At 37.4% G+C, this 15,799-nt stretch overlaps 2 protein-coding genes across 8 annotated transcripts in view; one reads left to right on the top strand and one right to left on the bottom strand.

Moving 5' to 3' along the window:
• LOC147910988 (uncharacterized) overlaps positions 1-15,799 on the top strand; it is a 320,664-nt gene that overhangs the window by 93,728 nt on the left and 211,137 nt on the right. The window lies entirely within an intron of this gene.
• LOC105146923 (LIM domain only protein 3) overlaps positions 1-15,799 on the bottom strand; it is a 121,854-nt gene that overhangs the window by 60,144 nt on the left and 45,911 nt on the right. The gene's annotated exons all lie outside the window — the stretch shown is intronic.

Genomic DNA, 15,799 nt, shown 5'->3' with positions numbered 1-15,799 from the left:
GTGACGGGGATGAAAAATCCGTATCGCCTTAGCGGAACGCGAAAATTGCCAGGAACAAAAACCAGATGCCGGATGATGCCCCCGTTTTCCGATGCGCTTCTAATTAAACGCCTTTGTGTCGCGGATAAACGGACGAGACCCGCATACATAGAATGCGTGTCCTGCGTATGTATGTTTGTGTATGTGCGTTTTTTGCGCGACACAACGCGACGGCGGAAAGTTTTCGTCCACGGTAACGAGAGACGCCTCCGTGCACACCGAGGCACCTCGGTTACAATCGCATACGTGGGGGCGAGTTAATTAATCGAGTTGAATCGATTACACGCTTTACCTCCGCCCGCGGGTTACCGATAAATTGAATACGTTATAAATAATAGTACGATTGTTATTCGCGGGCGTGCACACACCTACCCGGGGTAATGATTAATGGAATAACTAACTAGGGGTAAATTATGCAAACTATTAAATCCGCCCGCATATAAACTTTCCCACATAATAATCGCTAGGCGATATCGATTGGCGCGATATGTTAAATTTATGTTGCTCTTTTGGCGGACCTCGCCAATGTAATTAGATCAGATTGAAAATAATTTAGAGTATCTTTCCTCACTTTTTTTTGGTATCGCTCGTGAATATATACCTACATGAATTTTGTACAGGCGCTTTTACTTCAGATTCACGTTTATGCGTTTCGAAGTTATCAACAGAATTTCCGTCATGGCTGTATGTGTCCGTTCAGTCGCCACGTGTTAGACTCTCGGACGACGAAACGTCGTTGTCTCGCGAACGGAAGTGGCGAGAGTGTTTCCTTTGAAACTCGAAATCTCCCCGCCCTCGTACGAACTACGATACTACAGAAATATTTGGAGTTACGTGCACTGGAATTTCACCGCAGAAATTCCTGCGGACGCCGACCTGGATTCCGCCGACGACCTCGAAAACCTTCGACCGTCAAGCCAGGTTGGCGCTCAATTTCCACTTTGTATTTAGCCGCGATTTTCATCGGTGCGGTGAATGTGGTTTTACCTTCGGGGAAAGAATATCCATCCCTTTAGCCATTCTTCCGACTGGCGTCAGCTAACTTTGATCGCGATTTAACTGTTTCTCTTTCGAAATCGCGCGTGCACTGCTGGAATGGCGACGAAACCAGGAAAATTGCGCGTGTGTGAAGTTAATGTCCCAACATTAATGGGCTTTCTACTCTCTAAAACTTTTTTTAGAGTGAATTGTTCACTTGCGAAACATTATTCTAAAGAGTGAAATTTCTCGCTCTTAAAGATTGAAAATTGAGCCACTGTTTTTCAATAAAGGCTCAAGTTTTACTCTTTAAAGTAAGAGTCCACTCTAAAGAATTTATAGAATACAATAAGCTGTTGAGATGATGGTACATAAAGAAATTTAATTTTATTTTAAATAGACGTAAGCAATAAGCAAATCAACATTTTGGATTTACTGCTTGCGTTATTGCCTTTTTTACTGACTGGTGGATTTGTTTACTTATGTCTTATTGCATTATGTTTTCTTTGTGTGTCATAAGTTAGGTTTTCACCTTATTCACATTATACTGGTGATAAATCAGAGTTATAAATCATAAATTTTAGGAAATTTGCAAAATAATGTCCATTTCTATCAATGAAGATTAACTTTAGTCTTCAACTTACTTTTTATCTTAATTCGTTAAGAACTAAAAAAAGATGATGAGTTATTCGGACCGAGATTAAAATTAAACTACATTGAACTACAATACATAGAAATGAGCACAAGTTTAGAAAAATTAAATTACATAGAAACGAGCATAAGTCATATTAGATCGTTCAGTTTTCAAGTTATGTCAATCAGTTCTGATTAGTTGTCTCGATGAAATAGTAAACATATTGCTTTATAATTAGTCAGTCATAACATAATTTAAATTTTAAATCATGACAAATCGAATTTGATCATTTCTATGCGCAATTACTGACTATCGATACATTTTTGTTTACTGACGTACTACTGACTCGGTTACAACTCACTCCCAACTTCTAGAATAAGAATTCTTATAATAAATTAAAAGAAACTCTTTTCGTTTCTGCTTACAATCTCAAATTTTAATTAAACAAATAGAGTATTAATTTCTATCGAAATTCGAAGATTGAATAATTCTAAACGGCTTAATAACTTTATTTCACGAATATCTAGAGTTCCTGGTAACTAGAATTCTACAAAAACCTGCTCCCGTCGGAAATTCGTGACCAATCGTCGATTTTTCCAGGCGCTGGTGCCGGTTTTTGCAACTAATTACACGGTTATTGTCGTTGAGAAGCCAGTGGAGCACGGCGGAAACAGCTCGCTCAAACGTTACCGGGGAGAGTCCATAACGAGAGATTTCCCTTCGAAAGCGGCTCGCATCGCTGACCGCCGGAACTGTTCATCAGCTACGTGATCGAATCATCCACGGACGCTGAGCCTCAAAGCATCGATAATTCGATTAGCCGCTACACGTTCGAGAACCGCTAACCTGTCGACGAGAGTCAGTGTATGTATCCTCCTTGACCAAGCCATTGCTCGTTGCTATGCTCTTGGTGGTCATTATCATCGCGATAGTATTACGGAAGCGCCATGGAGCTTATCTCCTCAAGTTAATCAAAAGGACACGACACGGTTATAAAATGGGCGTAATACAAAAACCATAGCTTGATCATTCATTTCAAATTAATATTTCTAGATGATTTATTTCACAATTAGGATCCCTCAAAGCAATTTAGTAAGAGCAAATCTCAATAAAAGTCTTCTCTAATATTGTAAGAAACGCGTCTGTATAAAATCAAGAGTACGTAACAGTAGGGCGGGGGCGATCTGCTTATTGACGCAGCCGAGCAGTCTCGATGCAACTCTCTCAAGGCTCCGCCCCGGCAGCATCCATGACACTCCCAGAGTGCCACCCCCGGATCTCTTGAAGAAATAGAAAGTACTGCGCGCTGCGCTTGTGCTTGGAAACTTAATTCAGTATCCCTTGTCTTCTCTGCCAATTTTACAATAGACATATCATCGACACCTCCATATCAACACTAGAACCGCGGGTCTAAATCGCGGTTCAAGGTAAACTTTTTTACGAGAGAAGATTGTCACCGTAAAAGTAAAAATACTTGTAATTAATTGTGATTATTTATGAAAAGTCTCAAAAATCTAAAGCTCCATGCGCAAATATAAATTAATTGGAAAAGGAAAACTATCAGATCGTAAAAATGGTATAGCCGAGATTCTAATGTTAAGTTGTTATTATTATTATATTTGCATACAGATGAAACGATTTTGCTGAAACATAAAAACATAGGCCAGACATAGATTTGAAAATTATGTCCCAGTATAGAGCAGTGACATTTTAATGATATCTTATTAACGTTAATAATATCATTAAGACATTATTTGACATCACCTTGTTACTTGAAGTAGAACGCTCAAGCATGATGATAATACTGCAAAAAGTTTTGATCTCTACATTGACAGAAATGCTTTGTATGTGACTTACAAAACTTTCTTACTTTTTAATTTAAAATTCCTGATTGGAACAACAAAGTTTTTTAATTAAAAAGTAAGAGATTTTTTGTTAGTCACATATCATACAAAACATTTCTCTCAGCATAACAACTAATTTGAATGTTTTATCTAATTTTTTTTTGATAATCCAATATATCTTGCTAAATTTTTAGATATAGACGTCAGCAAAAGTATTCTTTCTATACATAAAAAGAAGTTCAGTTCTTATTTTTACAAATCTTTAGATAGGATTTTACGTGCTAAATTTTATTAATCTCGCTTATTTAAATAATTCGATATAGCTTTAATATAAATATATCATCATCGTCCGCATCTGTCCTCCCATTTTCTTTTTCTTCTCCGACCCATAGGGGGGAAATCCCTTACGTCAGGAAGCGCTTACCGAAATTTCCACTCGTCCAGGGGCACGAGAGCGGCGCGGTCGCGCTTTTGTCTTTAATAATGCTTCTGCAGCGGCGTTATCTCTTACTTTTAGAACGGGCGAGCGGCTGAGCGCGGGCGTCCGGAGAGTCGGTCCATTAATTAGGCGGGCCGCATTAAGCCGAGCATTAATATACTCCGCTGGCTGTTTTGTTTTATCCCGCAGGAAGGACGTAACCTACCCCGGAGGCTGACGGCGGGGGCGGCCGGGAGTCGGTGGCAAGGAAACGGGGCAGGGGACGAAGGGAATTATCCTGATGTGGGGGCAACCTGCTAATCCGACCTGCCACGCAACGCCAAGCCGCCGCCTTATCCCGGGGGGCTGTTTAAATTCCGTAAATCGCCCGCGAGAGCGTCTCCCGGGTGCCGACGATGCGCGTTGCCGACGGTGAATGGTCGCTCTCGAGAAATTAGGGAGATAAGATTCGAACCGCGTGCCGTTAGTTACGTGCGAAACACGGGATGCCATCAACAGAATTCTTCTCTTCAAGAAATTCATCAACAAAATCCATCGCTCGTCTGACGATGAGCGCGTGTCATAGCAGAATTGAAATAATTAAGCATACACAGTTATATAATTAATGTTATTTATGTGATAATTAGCATTGGATTAATTTATTGATGTTTTACTTTGTAAATAATCTCTACAGGTTTATTCTGATATAAATTGAAGATAATAATGATAATAATCATGGAAACTTGGTATATTTAACATTCGTCATCGCGATTTGTGAGATTAAATCTCAGGAAAAATGATTGTTTAGTAGAAAAAGCTTTGCAATTGTTTAAAAAATTCTTTAATATGGTTAGTTTCATCCTTAGTTCCTTACTGGATTTAAATGAATCATATTAAAGAATCTTACAATAATTGCTAAGCTGCTTCTTCTACTAACGCAGCTAAATATTTATTAATCCTTTGTACACACGATTGGGTCATTCGTGTCTTGTACATTGATTTTCTTCAAAAAATTAGGAAGAGTCGAAAAACTGAGAAAGTTAGTAGCGGAACATTTACTATATATAATTCTTTTAAGCACACAACTTTATAAATACTTTTTAAAGATATTAAAGATTTATATGTAAGAATTACTTAATTTTTATATATTTGTTAAAGTGCTGAAAATTAATTCAGGACGTAAATAAAAAAAACATCGCGTTTACTAAGAGTTAAATAAATAAATACATATAAAATAAATAAATAAGCACGCACACATAAAAGAACCATTACAGTTAGTAATTTCTATTGTTTATCGAATATAATTTAATTCGTATCTTTGTCATTGTCTCTGTTGAATAATATCGGCGTCAATTTTTGTGTAGAGAGCTACCGTCGTATTTTTCCAGACGATTACCGAGAAGTGTTCCCACACGTGTGTCTGTAACTACTTCAGTGAAGGAGTTCCCATATCGTCGCCCACTCGAAATCGTCGCTTTCATTGCGCCGCGATAACTCTCGCTACCCGTCGCTGCCGGCTCGTTACTTCACATTTAATACGGAAGCGAAAACGCGCGATAGCGGTACAATACGTTGCGAAATCGGCTTAAGTTTATACTTAGATCGACTCGTCGGGCGCGAGGAATAAGAGCCCTCGGTATAACGACGTAATTTAACGTCCGAAAGGAATATTTCCCACGGAATAAATCTCGCGTAACAGCGCCAGTGAAATCCTCGTTTACCCGGCGTTCAACCCTTGCTAATGGGGGTAATTTAAGGGATGTTTTAAGCGCCCCTGGGTCACACGTGAGCCGCACAAAAAGTTCGCGTATTACGACCGTGGCTGCCGTAATCACGCATTAGCATTCCGAACGGCCGGAGCCGCCATGATATTCCGGATACGCTGAGAACGGCGCACTAAACTTCCGTTCCGAAGAGGGAAATCGACTTGTAGCATTTAAATTTTCTTCGTAATACGACGAAATTGTGCATAGAATGCGAAATATTTCATCTTCTCTATAGTAAAGTATAATAAAGTACGAAATTTATTTGATTTTAGGTAATATCCAATTTTCAGACTCTAGTTTCATTATTTCTTTTTTCTCCTTTAAAATATTACATTAATTAATTACGTACTATACACGAAATTAAGAACGATTTTGCTGAAGTATCTGAAAATTTAGATACAGATTTGAAAATATTTTATTGGATCATAAAATAATTAATGATGAGCAATGTTGCAAAAGTTTTAATATTCTTGCAATTAATTTAAGCGTCCTACATAATTACTTTGGTTGTCCAATAAAATTATTTCCAAATCTATATCAAGCTAAATTTTTAAATATTTCAACAAAACTGTTCTTTCCGTGCTTATATTTTTCTTTCTTTTTCTGTAATGATATAACGTGATGTAGATAAGTATATCATCTCATTGATAATGAAGATATAACTCAAACATTAACTAATAGCAACATAATCGTTTGTTATAATTTCCCATTCAACAATATAACTATTACATGCTATATAACTGTAATATGTTACATATATGTTGTATAGTCATATTGTTGAGTGAAAAATTATAACTAATAGTTATATTGTTGTTATATTAGTGTTTGTTGGGAGTACTAATTTTTCTAACGATACAAAATGAAGATTGTGTAACACGAACGTAAAAATTTACACAATTTACCTTTTACGTGATCTATCTCTCGGATCTTTCGTTCGCTGTTCATATAAATTGTACTATCATATCTCCTTGGCGTTTATTCCTTACGATGTACGAACGGCGAATACCGTTTGAAACAATGTAATGCCACTTGAACGAAAATTGTTTTCATTCTTACCGTAACGACGCGCTTCCCTTAAGCCGTCATCGCGCACGAAATCTCCGTTCTCCCGCTTAAACCTCCCCGACACCCCCGACCGCCATCCAGGAAGAAAAGGCAGTACCGTGAAACGGGCCGTTTAACAAGCTCTTTCGCACCGATAAACGCGCCCGACGCGTCTCCATTTTCTCCCCCACCATTTTTCGCCTTTACCCCCTCGCAGCTCTCTTTCCCATTCGCCGTGTTCTCTCGCCAGACCACGGCTAATGAAATTCTGGTCAGGTCGCGGAATTCTTTCGTCAGGTGGTGATGCCACCTAACTCCCCGCTGCGTTGTCGGCTCTTGTATTTATCTTTTTTTTTTCCCGGTTCCTATCTCTCTTCCTTCCACCCCCTCGCTGGTTTCTGTCTCTACGGTATGGGAGCTTGCAGTCTCCTGACAGCGGTACGGTGAGGACGGAGGACGAAAAGGGGGATTAGGGGACGAAGGGGCCAACGGGGGTTGCGTGCGTCCTGGCGCGGAGGGTCGGTGGCTGAAATGGGGTGGTGTGCAGTCAGATTACGCTAAGCTATGCCCGTACGTGCTCGCATGGAAGTTCTACCCCTCACCGGGTTTGCCACCCGGCCTGGGAAAATGTATTTATTGTTGTTTGTCCAGCGTTCTGTATATAGCCGTCGGTAGCGCGAGCGAGATGGGAGTAGGCAGGGGACAGTGGACCGCGGGGTTTTGCTCGAGGTTGAGGTTGAAAAAAAATTGCCCGGGGACGGCCACGACGACGCGGAGTATAAATTCCAGCGACGCTCGCACCTCCGCTCGCGCCGCTCCGGTCCATCCGCTCTCTCACGGAGCCGCTTTACTTCTTTTTGGGTTTTTCGATCCGCAAAGCGGACGCGTAAATAAACTGGATGACCACCCCGAAGAGATACCGACGCCCCGACGCTATGCGGAAATGTCCGCGATAGAAAACCACGTCGCAGTGCGAGACATGCACAATCTAGGAGAAAAGAGAAATTCTATCTAGTATACGAAAAAATTCTGCGTTCTCTATATTTTAATTTTATTTTGTAAAGCACTTTGCAGAAATGTATACATTTGCCATGAAAAATTTAAAGAAAACCTTAAACGTAACTTAAAGTGAGTATTTTTTTCGAAAATCGAGTTTGAAGATTACATTTTAAACTAACCAGATTAAAGGAAGAATTCATTTCTTCTTTTTGCAATGATATCAGTCCCTTACTTCGGAAGACACAGAAATTCAAGAAATTAAGTTTTCAGAAAAGGGGAAAAATTATTTTCCAACTCGATAGAAAATTATTGAGTAATTAAATAATACCGACAAATAGAATATATTTTTAACAAGATCATTTTTGTCATTTTCGTTTTACAATCCTTAGAAGACCAATCTTTATTAAATTGTGACAATTTTGATATTTTTCTTTTAATCATTCTTTAAGTTGTGATAATTTTGATGATTTTTTAAATAATTTTAAATGAGTTCACTTTTGATGATTGATGATAGGATTTACCTAATTCATTCATGATAATAACTCGAAAATCATGTTTTTTAATTGTGTCATTTTTGAAGCAAGATAGATGAAAAAATACTTCAGCAATTCCTTCTTAGCACTTGAAATCAAAATAGTCAGTCGAATGCGTATTTTGATAGTTGTTGCTCATGACGATCACTTATTTCACTAATAATAGGGATTAGATAGAACTATCGCTGTCATTCGCCATTCGATCCTCTTGAACTGATACTGCTGACCGTGGCGACGACAAAGGGTCCGTAACTACTCCGGAAACTTTTATCTTGCAGGATTAATGGACGGATTAAAGTATTTGTGGCGGGATGCGGGCTGATTGGGGTAAATCGTAAAGGGATTAGAACTTGATTGGCTAATTTGTAAGTGTCCCCGGCAGCCGGCGCAACTTAACGATCGATCGACCTCCTACCACATACGTGCCCGGTGATACTCGCTCAATGGAAAGTACGGGCGAATTGTCCTTCTTAGGCATAATAATGATGAAATAAATGGATTGTATTCCATGTATTATATTATATGCACGATATTAATTCGGAATGTATCGGCCGCTTGTTTGGTGTTGAATTCCAAGGCACGTGATTTTAGTCGGAAGCTGGCACTCGGATCATCCCACCCTCTTGACAGACCTCGAGGCAACTTAATGTGCGGCCAGTGCAGACTGCTAGACTGATTTACATCGCGTCCCTTTACCGGACGCAGTAAGTACTGGCCGGCGGGAAGCTGCGGTCAGCTGAGAAACGTAGCCTGTGATCAGTCTCGTGCCGTTCTACATCGAGCGAAACCGACGGTAACTAATCTAGTCTCTCATTTGCACATGCATGCTCGATATATGTTAGTGTATCTCTGTCTGTTACGGCCGGTCGCGCCATGGACGAGGAACCAATCAGTGACAGTAATTGGAGGAAATTCGGCGGAAGGAATAAGATCTATTTGCGACTCCAAAAGGAAGACATGGTTCGCCATGAAAACAAAATCGAGGAATTTTATTCTTTTCACGGGAGATCTCAGTAAATACCAATTATCAATAACATGACTGTTATAATTTTCCATTCAATGATATAATTGTATTATAACAAATAACAATTAAAACACATAACAGTTATATTGTTGAATGGGAAATTATAATTAACAGTTATGTTACTGGTAGTGTGTTTGCTGGGATATTTCTACATGGAAAGAACAATTTTGCTAAAGCATCAACAAATTTAGATCTGAAATGCAGATTTGAAAATAATTTTATTGGATTATAAAATAATTATGTAGGACACATTCCAATGGTAATCAGTACTATAAAAAGTTTTGATATTCTAGTAATCACTTGATCCGATAAAATTATTTTCAAATTTATATCTATTTAAATTTTTAGATTAATACAATATTAAGTAAAATAAATCAAGAAGCATTTAAATATAAATAAAAAAGAATGCCATTTTTAGTCAAAATAGCGTTTGGTGTGTTATATGTAATAATATTTATATGTAAGTACAAATTTTTAGATACTTCAGCAAAATTATCTTTTTTGTGTAAAAAAAAGCGCGTTGTAGTTAAAAAAATACGACACGACTCGTCGCGTAACTTAGGAGGGCGGACGGGGGTGGAAGAGTAAGCGACAAAACCCTCGGCAGGGAGGAGATACAGGGAGGAGAGGATGCATCGACGCATTAGTTTAACAACCAGACTCCCGTGTCGCTTGTACCCGGCTGCTCTCGACCCTCGTTTCGCCTGGTTCTGATCGACGTTTCGAAATATTTTCCGACTGGCGGACACGTCCAGACGCTGCGCTTCCTGTCTCCTTACAATTCCAGCAGACAGGTTCCTACGGCGAAACGCGCCCGGGGACAAAACCGTCCCGCGATGATGGACTCGCCCGAAGATAAGGGGGTATTCATGACGAAGACAAAACGTGGCCGTAACCGCGTAGTTATACAGCGTCGCCAGAGCCTGTGTGTCCCTCCTCCCCTAACGGCGGCCGGTTTGTCGTTCGCGAGACAATAAACGAAAACTTTTATTATTAATGTTTCACTGCAAGATAACGCGCGTGGCGATCCCGTCGCTGTAACAGAAACGCGCCGGCGATTCTGTTGCGGTGTCCGCGTATCACTCGCGTTGTTGCTCGCCGACGATTCTTCATCCGCACGCTACTCTCCTCTTCCGTTCTTAACCTTCGGATGATACCGAAATCATTTCAATTCGCAGGTAGCCGTTATACTGAAAGCGAATAACTGTAAGCGTAGGAATGCTAATTAAATCATTATTAAATTTATTCTAGTTGAGAGAGAGGGAGAAAGAGAGAGGAACATTCCTCGAATTGTTTGGCATTGCGGGGATAAATTCCGCGCTTTGTACAAATTTGAGCGAAGGTGGCGTGGGCGTCTGATGCGGCACGTGAGATTAACTCGGGTTCTCTATTCTAGTTGAGGCTTGATCACAAGTAACTCATTCGAGGCGGTCTGTCCGCAGTAAGACGAAGGTCCGGACACTTGGGACATATTCTTGGTCGTTGCACGTGAGTTAGGGCTGCTCCGGAAATCGTAGCCGTTAACAGCTAACGTAAATAACATAGAAGCGGTTCATGCTATGGTCAAAAGGGTCCACGTTTCTCGAACGATCTCTTCCCATTTTTCGTTTTCTGACGCCCCGATTCGAATTTTGCAAAATGGAATGATTATTTTAAATTATTATCCGCGATAAATTATTTATTAACTTAAAATGATGCATAATAATACAAGTTTAAATTAAAATAACCGTTTTACTGCATTAGAAACGATGTTATAAGCATCGTCTAATTAACTTTTTGCCTGCAATTTGAATCTTTTCGCACGAGCGAAATTTCACTCTCAAGTGAAATTTCATCTTTATTTTTGTTCAAATTTCAAATTTATTAAATAAATTTTAACATTTGAGTGCAAAAAACTATTTGGTAGTATAATAGAGATGTTGAACAGTAACTCTGAATTTTTTTGAAAACTTAGAATAAAAAAAACTTTGGCTGGACAAAGAAGATCCAAATTAGCAGACGGAGAGAGTAAAAATCTGACACATACACAGGCAGAAGGATAACAATAAATTAAAATACAAACAACATTAGATTAATGTGTGAATAACACAATTAAAACGCCTTTTCGATCTGAGCTAGAGTTTAGTGCTTAATATTCCAATAATTAATATTTCAGTATGAATTTGTATCTGATTCTGTAAAAATGTAAGTTATTTTTTAATGATTCACGTTAAATGGACTGATATATCACTGTTAGATATGAAAAAAGTAATGGTCATCCCTTGAGTTTATAAATAATTCTAACGAATGTTTATAAATCAAACATATAAAAAAAGGAGTATGAAACCAGCACTGGATGTTGTTTGTGAAGTTTAATTGTTCATTACATTAATAAAAAATCTTTAGACGTTTCGGCCACAATCTGGTCATCTTCAGTAAAATCACAAATATTAGTAAAACACAGAATTTACATATATCTGACATTGAATTCAGCCGTCGTATAATATAAGTCGTATGTATAAACGTGTTCTTTCATCTTGTTAAGGTGCATCGTACAACAATGTTACAGCGCTAATTATCATGTTGCAAGTTATGTAGAGAGAACAAGAATTTCCGAATTCTAATTTAAAAATTAAACTATCATTAATAACTTCTAGTCAAATTTATGAGGATTGAATCATTACCTGTTTTACAGATAAAATGATGAATCTTCCTTCAAGCAGACGGAAATTTCTCGTTGTGTATTGTTGTTCGTTATATCATGTGTTACCGCTATTTATATATATGTCAAAAGTTTAGATTGTTCCAGAATTATTTATTAAGTGTGAGTGAGATCTTTCTTTAGAAAAGACAGATAAACATCAGGCAAACTTTCAGTGTCACTTTGCTTATTAATATCTTTTAGAAGAAAATTGTTTGTTTTTCTTTTAAAATGAATACTGTTGAAAGTATAAGACGTAGAAGAAAATGTTTGAAATAAAATTCAAATAGTTTAAAAAATATTTTAGAATAATTTTTAAAAAAGTTGTTTAAATAAAACATTTTTATTTATAAAAAATGAAAATTAAAGAATTTCTTTTTTTAAAATTATAATTATTGAACTCTTAAAATCATTCAATCTCTTAGAAACCATTCCTCTCTTAAAATTATTTAATTTTTGTTTTAAACATTTTTTCTATTTTTTATACTTTCGACGATAATCACTTTGAAAAAAAACCAATTTTTTTCTAAGGGATATTTTACCCCTTAAAAGTGGGTATGTTTAAAAAATACGTATCTCTTATTTTTATCTACAAAGCAATATTAAAGGCTCATCAAAATTGGACTTGTTAGTAAATAATAAATTAAATTTGAATCAATTTAATGCATTTCTTGAGTTAAAATTTTTAACTCCATTGTTTTAATTAAATTATCAACATATTGAGTAGGTAGCATGACAACATATAGAAATGATTAAAACTAATTCAATTGGACATTTGACGTTATAAATATAACAGTGTATAATAATAGTATATATATATATATATATATATATATATATATATATATAATATTTATAGCGACAATTTCAATTTATTTATCTTGCTGAGAATTATTAGGTGTTGGAATTAATTCGTAGCGTTTTACAAGTGATGGGAAGTACTTTCATTAATGTATTTTTTAATGCTCATGTGAAATAACATTCTTTCATTAAAAAACGCTACGAATTAATTCCAACACCTAATAATAATATTACAAGAAAACGCTTGATCGATAGTAAACCTTTATCGTGCTATCGATCTTAGTCTTTATTGCGAAAAATCGAGTTTCGAACAAGTTAACAGTAAGCTATTGACATAAAGGGCAAAGATTATGGAGAGAAGGAAGGAAGAGAAAGAAAGAGAAAGAGAGAGAGAGAGAGAAAGAGAGCAGGACGTTAACTATTCTTCGCAGTCGCTGTCTACGTGTTTCGACAGCGACCAGTCAGGACGTGGTCGCTCGCGAACGAGAACACTTAATCCGAGTGGTGCTCGATTAAACTGGTGACAGGGAACGTCAGGCCACTGCCGTGCACCGTGATATATCGTTGCTCGGGAAAAGAGTCCGTAAAAGCACGATGAGCAAAGGGAGGAATTTATGTGCATCCACGGTCTTACGAAGAAAGCGACGAGTGTTACACCGTCCCGGATTGAACTTGTTGATTCTAGAAAGAATGACTTAAGATAACATTCGAATTACTTCAATTTAGGAAGGGAAGATTTTCTTGAATTCAATTAATCTAAAGACTTTCTTAAATTAGAGATTATGTCGCGAAGAAACTTCGTCTTGATGACAAAGAATATATATTCGGATCATAAGTATAAACGCATAAAAATTCTCTATTGTGTTAATTATATGGAAATTCTGTTTGCAATAATGATATTAATTAGTCGTTAATAATGCGGTCGAAATTACCAATGGTTACTTCGATTAATCCGTCCGTCTCTGTCCCACACGAAGCAAAATACATCGCAGGGCACACAGGGGTAGGAGGACAGGCGAGGATAGAATAGCTAGGAGATAGTCTGCGAGCCAGCCGATAGCGGCAAATGACCATTGCTGACATCACATCGTCCTAGTATACTCCCCGATAATTATGTACACGTTTACACGCGGCTACCCAGCAGGCCGCTGCTTGGTCAGCCTTTGCTTAGGATCTTGATGACCAGTCCTTTTGTTAGTCTCAGTAGGGACTAAGTGAATACAAGAAATATTGAGGAGGGAGTGAAACGATACATCACAGGATACAAGATAAACTTTCATCTCTCCATATCTGAACACTAATTTTTAAGCGATTTTTTTTTCAAGTAAATTTTTAACAAACTGTAAGTTTATTCATTATAGATTTATTGGAGTTTGAATTATTGATTTCAGAAAGGATTCCTTATTTTAAAATTATTATTTTTCATGAAATAAAAAAGATACGTTATAACGTAAATGCAATTGCGTAAAAATATTTTATTATCATTCTACTTACATGTAAATCAGTAATTAAATTGAGGCCTTTTTTTATATGAGTATCCATTAAAAAAGCATGGTTCATAAGGAAATGACATTGATTTTTGATAATTTTGAAACAAAGCACTTTTTGAAATAAGTGGTCAATGACTACATTTAATTTTTAGCAAGATTTTACTGAATTCTATGTCGCAAATTCTTTCATTCTGTGGAGCTGACAATGAGTCTATTGAACCCACTCCATTATAAATCTCTTTATCATAAAATAAAATACATAAAACAACAATCAAACAATTCAATTTTCTTTATGCTATTCTCTTATTAAAATATATCTACTTATTGTTAATATTTGTTCTCTTTTATATATGTTATTTTGATTCCTTGAAATTATTTAGTGCCTTTTAACTCATAATAGGAAAACATACTTATTTATTGTGATGCTAAAACTAATAATAAAGAACTTTAATGGAAATTCGAACTCCTTGGAAATTAGAAGTTTCAAAATTTTTTAAATATAAAAAATCGCAACACTTGAACTTATCATAAATATAGTACGATGATTAGCCCATGAATAAAGTTGTAAAAAAGATTGTGAAATATAAAATTCTAAACAATAATAAATACGGTATTTTTAGAGACCGTAACGTGGAAATACGGCAAATCAGAAATAAAGGGTCTAAACAGTAATAAAATTCTCAATCATTATGCTGTTTAAAAATTAGGAAAACGTTTCAGGATTCATATATTTTAACTACAAGTTAATTCACATAAATTAAATAGATTTTATAAATCCAGCGTCAGTAAGACGATATAGACTTTGATTTTGGAGAATTAAACAATTCCTACAAAGTCACTGCTTCGCATATGCTTCTTATCGATAAACGTCACCACGAAATATCACGTTCGAAGAAGATCAACGACGGAACGCCTCCGCCAAGCGAGTCGCTATCCGAGAAAGTCAGGTCAGCGGAGTTATTGTTTTCGCGACGAATGCACATAAAATAATAGAACCTCGAAAGTGCGGCAGAGCGCGGGAGAGGGCGGAAAAAAAATATCGCGCGTAATACGAGCGACAGCGCCATAGGGGTTCCGCACACTTCACGTATGGCGGCCGAGGAATTATTGTCGACGGACGCCGCGTCTCGCGCCGGCGGCGGTGGGCAAAAGATACGCCCGTTCCCGGGGCACTTCGGATTTATCGCAAGTTTAACATTACACAGAAGTTGGAAACGGCGCGAGGGATTGTGCCGGATATTTATACGGTTTGAATGCACGCACGAGGATCACTCTAATGGTTTTATTATACTGATACCCGCGGGATTTCTTGGTGGACGCATTCGCACCCGCATGATTTCCGCGATTTCTCGTTTCGAGGTATCGCAAGTCGTCCTCTCCTCCAGGAGAGAGACATGAGGAAGATCAGATATAAAAATTCCGTGACGGCACGGTTATACGCAGTGGCACGGGATGGTGCCTTTGTCTCGGCGAAAAATTTAACTTGAATTACCGAAATTTAATTTAAAAAATGCAACGACAGCACCAAAAATGAAATATTTTTTTAATG

Source organism: Acromyrmex echinatior, chromosome 1 (assembly GCF_024713525.1).
Source record: "Acromyrmex echinatior isolate Ae372 chromosome 1, ASM2471352v2, whole genome shotgun sequence".
NCBI lineage: Eukaryota > Metazoa > Arthropoda > Insecta > Hymenoptera > Formicidae > Acromyrmex > Acromyrmex echinatior.
Note: the sequence above shows the minus strand (reverse complement) of the source record. Positions and strands in the feature narration are given on the sequence as shown.